The 7,723-nt window shown below is 34.1% G+C and overlaps 1 pseudogene across 1 annotated transcript; it reads right to left on the bottom strand.

Annotated features, from left to right (window-relative positions):
* Positions 1 to 256: 256 nt before the first annotated feature.
* Positions 257 to 7,369, bottom strand: LOC145063323 (mitogen-activated protein kinase 14-like; annotated as a pseudogene). The gene is made up of 10 exons (XR_013687916.1): positions 6,103 to 7,369; positions 5,308 to 5,507; positions 4,562 to 4,970; positions 4,325 to 4,452; positions 4,072 to 4,131; positions 3,459 to 3,608; positions 3,226 to 3,383; positions 2,174 to 2,391; positions 887 to 991; positions 257 to 629 (listed from the first exon to the last, which is right to left on the bottom strand). The product of XR_013687916.1 is annotated as a mitogen-activated protein kinase 14-like (transcript).
* Between the last annotated feature and the right edge of the window lie 354 nt (positions 7,370 to 7,723).

The raw sequence follows: 7,723 nt of genomic DNA, 5'->3' as shown, positions 1-7,723 counted from the left end.
ATCTCTTTAGCGTAAGAAACCTTATCAGCTTCTTACACTTTATTTGTTGTTGTTATCTTCAAATCCACCTTCAACAGTTTTCATGGGTTTATCTACTCAAGGTTTGACATCTACCGGATCTCTACCATCTTGGTGATGTGTCATTTCCTAGTTGTTGACTGTGGCAACTGTGGAGTCGATTAATTAGTTGTTACTCAGTTAGGTTAGTTGTGTGTGTGTTTGTTATATGTACATTACTTGAGGCATTTTGTCTTTGTAAAGTGTGAAAGTAAATATCCATTTCCTTTTAACTTTTGTTCAATTGTTTTTCGATTACAACATGATTCTGGGTATAAATAAGAACACTAAAAGCTCATTTTCACAGGATTATGTATGCTGCTACTGCCATTACTTTTTACCCTCTTAGTTTGATATAATGAGTATATATGGGAAGAAGTAAAACCCAAATATAATGATCATTTGCACCGGATCATCAAACCATTTGGCAATTTGAGGAACTTGAAGAGAAAGTCTGGTTATTGTCATGAGTCATCTATTGGTTCCCTGCTTCTTTGATTGGATATTTAGGGAGATCGTTTGTAACTTCTATTATACTTTGTGCAGTCTCTTCTGGGTGTAATATGCGAACCCTGCACCCAAAAGTTAAGTAAACCAGTTTCACAGTTCAGTAAAAAAATCAGGAGTCTCTACAAAAGAGTTACTCTTCCATGTGCTGGCCCACACCGACATATTCCAAGAGCATCATGTTAGATGTAAATTTGGTATATAACATCATGATGATTGCTCAATTCTCACACGAAGCAAAATTCACATTGGAATTGATTGTGCTATGCCCTAGGGGGAATCCAGGAGTTAGGAATTAAGTATGGACACAGTTATAGATCACCTTGGCAATGATGAAGCTCGTGGCCTCTCTATAGGATCAACAGTTGTACCATTGCCATAAAGTTCCTCAAGGTGACGAAACTGCTTCCCAAATTGCTCAATAGCCCTGCAAAAGTGAAGACAATGATAATATACATTAATCTTGATATCATGAAAAGCCATGGAGATATTAAAACTAGTTCCACACGATTTTAGGTCTTTATTATGTGAACTTTGCTACGATAACAGGAATGATCTGGAGTCAACAACATGTGATGTTGTTCTGATGTGTTAATTATTTTTGTTTGGTGATTAAATTCATTCACCTTGTTCTAGAGTTTTTTAATCAAACGAAAGGAATGGAAGGAGTGGAAATGAAAGAACAATAGAAATAATCAAGTGTGTTCTTGAGTTGAAGGGAAATGGAATGGAGAGATTTAAGCCTTTTTTTGGCTTACCCTCCTAACCCTCCCAAAAATTGCCTGGTAAAAAAAAAACAATTATTTTGCTTCCCCTCCCCTTCCATCTCTTACAAAAAACTCAAGAACACATTTCCCTTTGATCTACTTTCATTACCTTCCATTCCACTCCTTAAATTAACTCGACAATAGGGTGGTAGTATACTTGAATAATGTGATGTTAAGAATATGAAAACTTGTTTCCCATTATTATAAGTCATTTATTGTGCTAAAATAGCACTACAGCAACATGAACCAGTTGATGTCAATAGCAGCTGACCATTGTTTCAAGGTGTGGTCAGTGTGCCTATCAGTTGTTTCACTTTTTGTGCTAAAATTTATAGTATACTTTCACAATAGTCTCAAAAAAGCCAAGTGTCAATTTAAGTATAGAAAAAATAGAAATGTATTTGGATTTAAATATTAGTCATAAATATTTGGATGTGATGAACCAAAACATATCATGCAACATTAAGAAAATAAAGGATAATGCAATAAAGATTAACATACTTCAATTGATTAGGTTATTATATCATCTTACTTTCATCTCTTTTTAATACAACCTCAAACTTCTGTTTTTTTCTATTAAGACATTGTACTTCGAAAAGTGTACCTAATTGTAGCATCATACTTTAGTTTTTTTTCTTATTAGGAGAGTGTACTTCGTAAAATCTACGCACTATATCAATGAAATGCTTTGTATTTTGAATGATATTACTATAATTGGATAGATTTTTCAAAATACAGTGTTGTAAAAGAAGGATGATATAACAAATAAATAAATGAAAGGATGTTGGTTTTTTTGTATTTTACCCAAAGTATAATGCCAAAGTTTAAAAAAAAAATTGTACCTTGGAATTGGATATATGAAGCCAGTTCGTTGAGCTCCATCCAAGTACTCTTTCAAAATAATTGGATGGTATTCAAGAATCTCCCTATATATCAGTTCACGTACATCTTCTTCTGTATATTTTCTTCGTTCAAACTCAAATTCCAACTTTGAAATGGGCTGAGCAGAAGGCTCCCTCTCAATCTTAGCTATATCCTTCAAATATGGATCCAAAAGAGCCTAATACAAAGTGCAAAACATGCTTTTTTGTAATCCAAATAAAAGAAATAGTAACTTACTTTAACTTATATGAGTACTATAGAATCCTACATTCATTTGTTTCTATTACAACATTCTACTCTCAGTTGTTTTCTTAAACATTCTATTTTGATATATCTACACAGTAATAGCTTTTTCATTTATATACTTTTTAAGACATTATACTCTGAATGCTCTACCCAATTATAGCAGTGAAAACTGTTTTTGTTACGTTATATGTTATTTATTCTGTTTATGTATAGTATAGGGACCCCTTATGTAAATTATGTTGATATATATATATATATATATATATATATATATATATATATATATATATATATATATTCATTGGAATACAACGCCCCTAATCAAGGAGGCTTTTCCACAGTTAACAGTTTTGTATTTGGATTGTGCTACACCTCCTCCCCTAAAAATTTTGTATTCTCGAAAGAACAAGAAGGAAATTCAGTGAGGTAGAGTGTTATGCATGTGCATGGGCAGTTTCGTCCTTTAAATTTATTACAAAAGGATATTTAGAGGGTAGTGGAGAATAATGTGGATATCTTTTTGGTGATTTTGTTTTCTCGTGGGAGAGTGTAGCCTCTAGAGTAGCTACTTGTTTCTTTATCGATTTGGAAATCAATCAAGAATTTGAGTCTTATTTTCTGGATTGTTCATTGTAATATCAAGGGAAAAAAAAGGAAAGCAGGATGGAATAATAAAAAAAAATAGATTTTTTGTTTTTTGCATTTAACCTTTTTTTGTTAAGAGAGATCTTTCTTAAATCTAGATAGATAGCGCCTAAGATGTTACCTCCTCAGGAGTAGGTCGATCCTTAGGGTCAAATGAAAGCATTCTTTCTAATAAACGAAGAGCGAGAGGATCTTTATTTGTGGGAACTTCTGTGAAAAAGGAATCCTGTTTTTCTTCCTCATGCTGCTTAAGTATCTCCTTGCCTTGTCATTTCTTATCTGTTTTGAGTCATATCAACATTAATAAGCAAGAAAGAGCGATTTACTTTCTAATAAATGGTCATGTAAACCAACCCTGGATATAGTATCAGCTGTTGGGGTTCCTAAAAGATCAGTGATCAAGTCCAACTGATGCACAACATTTTTCCCAGGGAAAAGGGGCTTTCCTGTTAGAATCTCTGCAAAAATGCAACCAATACTCCATATGTCTACAGCAGGTGTGTACTGCAGACAAACTGTTATTTATTACTCGAAATCTACTTGGCCAATGCTTTTCATATAGTGAGTTATATGTTTAAATGTAAGAAATCGCAATATACTTCCATTGATTTGTTTACAATAGCATCCTCATCCATATTTTTTCCTATTACAGCATTGTACTTTGAAATATCTAGCCAATTTTGGGAATGTATTAATAAGAAAATTTTGAAGTACAGTCCTATAATTGTTTAGATTTTCGAAGTACAGTGACTTAATAAAGAAAAATGTAAACACTGTGCTGTAATATAATGAAACAGAAGTAGAATGCAATAATGCATATATAAACACCACTGCTATTTCTTGTAGTTAGCCCTATATTATAAACCTTTATTTCTTGTAGAATGCAATATGTTGAGAACTTAAAGTAAGTCTAAATTTGTTGAATTTAAAGCATATAACTGTAGTACAAGTTAGTATGTTGTGGCACCTTGCTAAAAAATGATCCACAGAGTTCAGGAGCCCTATACCATCGTGCTCCAACATAATCCTGTGAACACATCAAAATTCAAGCAGTTGATAAAAATTACTTTTAAAGAAGTAAGTTTACTAGCCCAATAACATATTGTAAGTTGTAACACCCCAAGCCCAAAGTTATAAACAAGCCCAATAACATCCTGATTAACATAAAACCATGGTGAGTGTTTCTTATTGGTAGCCCACAACTTAAGGCTTATACATACCGTCCAAAATATTGAAGTAGGTTGATCATTGAACACAACCCTTGAAAGACCAAAGTCACAGATCTTGAGTTTGCAGTCAGCATTGGCCAAGATATTTTTGGGTTTTAGATCTCTATGAAAGACATTTGCTGCAAAAGAAGTAAGTAATTCACAATCAGAATACACAAAAATATAACACGGCATGACTACTTGAAAGAAATACACATATCATGAAATGATCATAACACATTGTATTACCTGAGTGTATGTACTTCAGTCCTCGGAGGAGCTGATAAAGAAAGAATTGATGATGTGCTGGTGTTAAATCGTCATTTGCGATAATAACCTCATGCAGATCAGATTCCATAAGCTCAAAAACCAAATATATATCTCGGAATTCTCTTTTTGAAGGTGGTAATATGATGTGTTTGATTTCAACAATGTCTGGATGATGAAGAAGCCTAAGAAGCTTAATCTCACGAATGATGCTAACAGCAACAGAAACATGTTCGAATATATCATTTATTTTTTTTATTGCTACTTTCTCGCCACTATGAGTATCATATGCAGAACATACAATACCAGAGCTTCCTTTACCAATAACTTCCAATAATTTGTACCTACTCCCTTCACCATATTCACTGAAAAAGTCTGCTTCTGTAGTTTCCTGCAACATCATATATATCAAAAAGATTCACAAAACAAAAATTCTACTTCTTTTCTGTGAAACAGAAACCCTCATTTTATATACAAAGATATATATATATACAATCCAAATAGGAAACTAGATAAAAGTAGCTAGCTTTCCTCCTCAAGTTGGAGAAAAGATGTTAATCATGCCAACTATTACAAATATGATCTATTATGCTTTCTGTAACGGCTTTGTGAGAATGTCACAAGTGAAAGGATTAGAAGAAATATGTTAGTCAAATGTTTTCTCATAAAACTCTAAATATTTTTTCTTCATTATAAATATAAGTTGATGTGTACTTTTGTATGCTTACCAGACTTGCAGTATGTTGCTGAAAACCTTCTTCTTTGTGCTTCCTAATACCAACATCAGGATTTGTAGAGATCAAAATGTTGTTGTCAACCCAACCTTGGGAAACCTTTCCAGAACTTCTCTCACCAACACTACTCCTTGAATTTATGTTTGCTGTAACATTGCCATTGTCATTACTTGATAGCTTAGAATCACCATGGGCTGAAATAGATGAACAAAACAAGATTATATAGTAATAATTTTGTGTTCTTCACAACATATGTAAATATAAGTTTAGTTATTGTATCCTCTCATGTGTATAAAACAGAAAAATGTAGCACAGTTGGTTCCTGGGTGGCATACTTAAATGGTCAAGGGTTCGAGTCAAGCATCTCATAGAATATAGACGAACCAAATGAATGTCACATAAGCATTGTAACAAGCACAAACGAGCATTATCAGTCATCAAACAAATCTGTTCTAGTTTTAAGAGTGTAAAGAACATAAGCACATAGTTCTGTGGAAAAACAAAATGAAACTAGAGACACTTGGATACGCAAAACAAGGTGAATTATCAAGAATCAGGCTTTAGAGCAAAACAATGAAACTACAAACTAGATAATGGTAAAACAAATGAAAGAAATTTGGATTATGCTAATCACCAATATTAAAGCAAATGATAGAATAATAACATGAATATTTGAACTCAGTACTGCTTTCGGCATAACTACTCTTTTGTATTTTAAAGTTATGAGATTGCATTTCTACATTCTAACTAAGGAATATATACACACAATTCAACAGGAGCTGAAAATACCAGAGTTCTCTACATTGGAGGAAAAGGGAAACCGATCAAACATTCTTCCAAATATTGTTTTGCCACCAGCCTGCAAGGAACTATTGATTTTGTCTTGTATGTTCAGTGCAGATTCAAGACTGAAAACAACCTCAGCCATGGTAGGGCGTTGCTTTGGATGGCTAAGCAAACATCTCTCTGCAATTCGAACAAACCCCTTTAGACATTTTGTAGATATTTGCCCCCTTATATCTGAATCAATTATATCCTTTAACTTTCCCTCTTTGATAGAATCTTGAGCCCATGTTGCCAAGCCTACTTCAAGATTTTTATCCACAGCACGCTTCCTGCACAGCACTTCGAACAACACAACCCCAAACGCATACACATCAGACTTCCTTGTCAGCCTTCCAGTTGCGTAATAATGTGGATCAAGATACCCAAATGTTCCTCTAACAAGTGTGTTGACATGAGTTGATGTCTGATTCGTTGGACCTATTTTGGACAACCCAAAATCTGAAATTTTAGCAGCCCAACTTTCATGTAACAAAATATTGGAGCTCTTGACATCACGATGTATAACCCCGAAATCAATCCCTGTACCCGTGTGGAGATAGTCTAACCCACGAGCTGCACTTATGCAGATCTTGAGTCGTTGAAGCCATGAAAGAGGGGTACCAAGTTTATGGAGGTGGTCTTCTAGTGTTCCATTTGGCATATATTCGTATACGAGGATCATTTCATTTTCATGATTACAATAACCAAACAAAGACACAAGATGACAATGACGTAACTTTGAAAGCATCTCAACTTCCGCCCAGAACTCTGTTGCCCCTTGACTGGACATGGAGTCCAACCGTTTAATGGCAGCAATGGAAACACTTGATCCATTGATAATGTTACCTTTGTAAACTTTTCCAAATCCTCCATGCCCAATTACTAATGATTCGTCAAAATTATTGGTTGCTAAGAGAATCTCAGTAAACTGGAAGTGACGGCATGCTTGAGTGAGTTGTATGGAGGAGGTTGAGGGTTGAGATTCCTTACCATCGCCAGTGGCAGCGATCATAACTATTGATGAAGAAGAAGTCGAAGTAGACGTCGAATTTGCAATAGTTGTTCCGCCATGGATGATATTCAAGGTTGACAGTCAACTGTAATGAGTGATGGAGGCCACGCACATTTGTTTCAAAACCATATTATATTATTAGAAAAGGAATCCTGCGAACTCACCCTTTTGACTTTGTGGGTTGGATCTAGAGTTCTGGACCTGGTTATTCTCCTCCGGATTTTGGACAGCTTTTTTTTATGTTATACGATATTATATACAGGACAAATGTAATATTAAGAATTTAGGGAGGTGAACGGTTTATTCCGGATTTAGGAACTCCAATAAAAGGAGGTGACTGGTTTATACTGCATTTAGGAACTTTAGGAACTCAATACTTTACCCACATAAAAGGAAGGTGAATAGTTTATTCCGGATTGATGATTGAAAGTCTTTATTATTATTATTATAGCCAAATATAATAATTATTTTGCCAAAAATAACTAAAAAAACTCAAATTACAAAATTAGCCCTTAAAATCGCAGATGGATTAAGCTCATCTGCGATTTCGTATTTCCATCTGCAAACATACAA

The sequence above is a fragment of the Lactuca serriola genome, chromosome 7 (assembly GCF_051521515.1).
Source record: "Lactuca serriola cultivar US96UC23 chromosome 7, Lser_US96UC23_V15, whole genome shotgun sequence".
Taxonomy (NCBI): Eukaryota; Viridiplantae; Streptophyta; class Magnoliopsida; order Asterales; family Asteraceae; genus Lactuca; species Lactuca serriola.
This window is presented reverse-complemented; position numbering and strand designations above follow the sequence as displayed.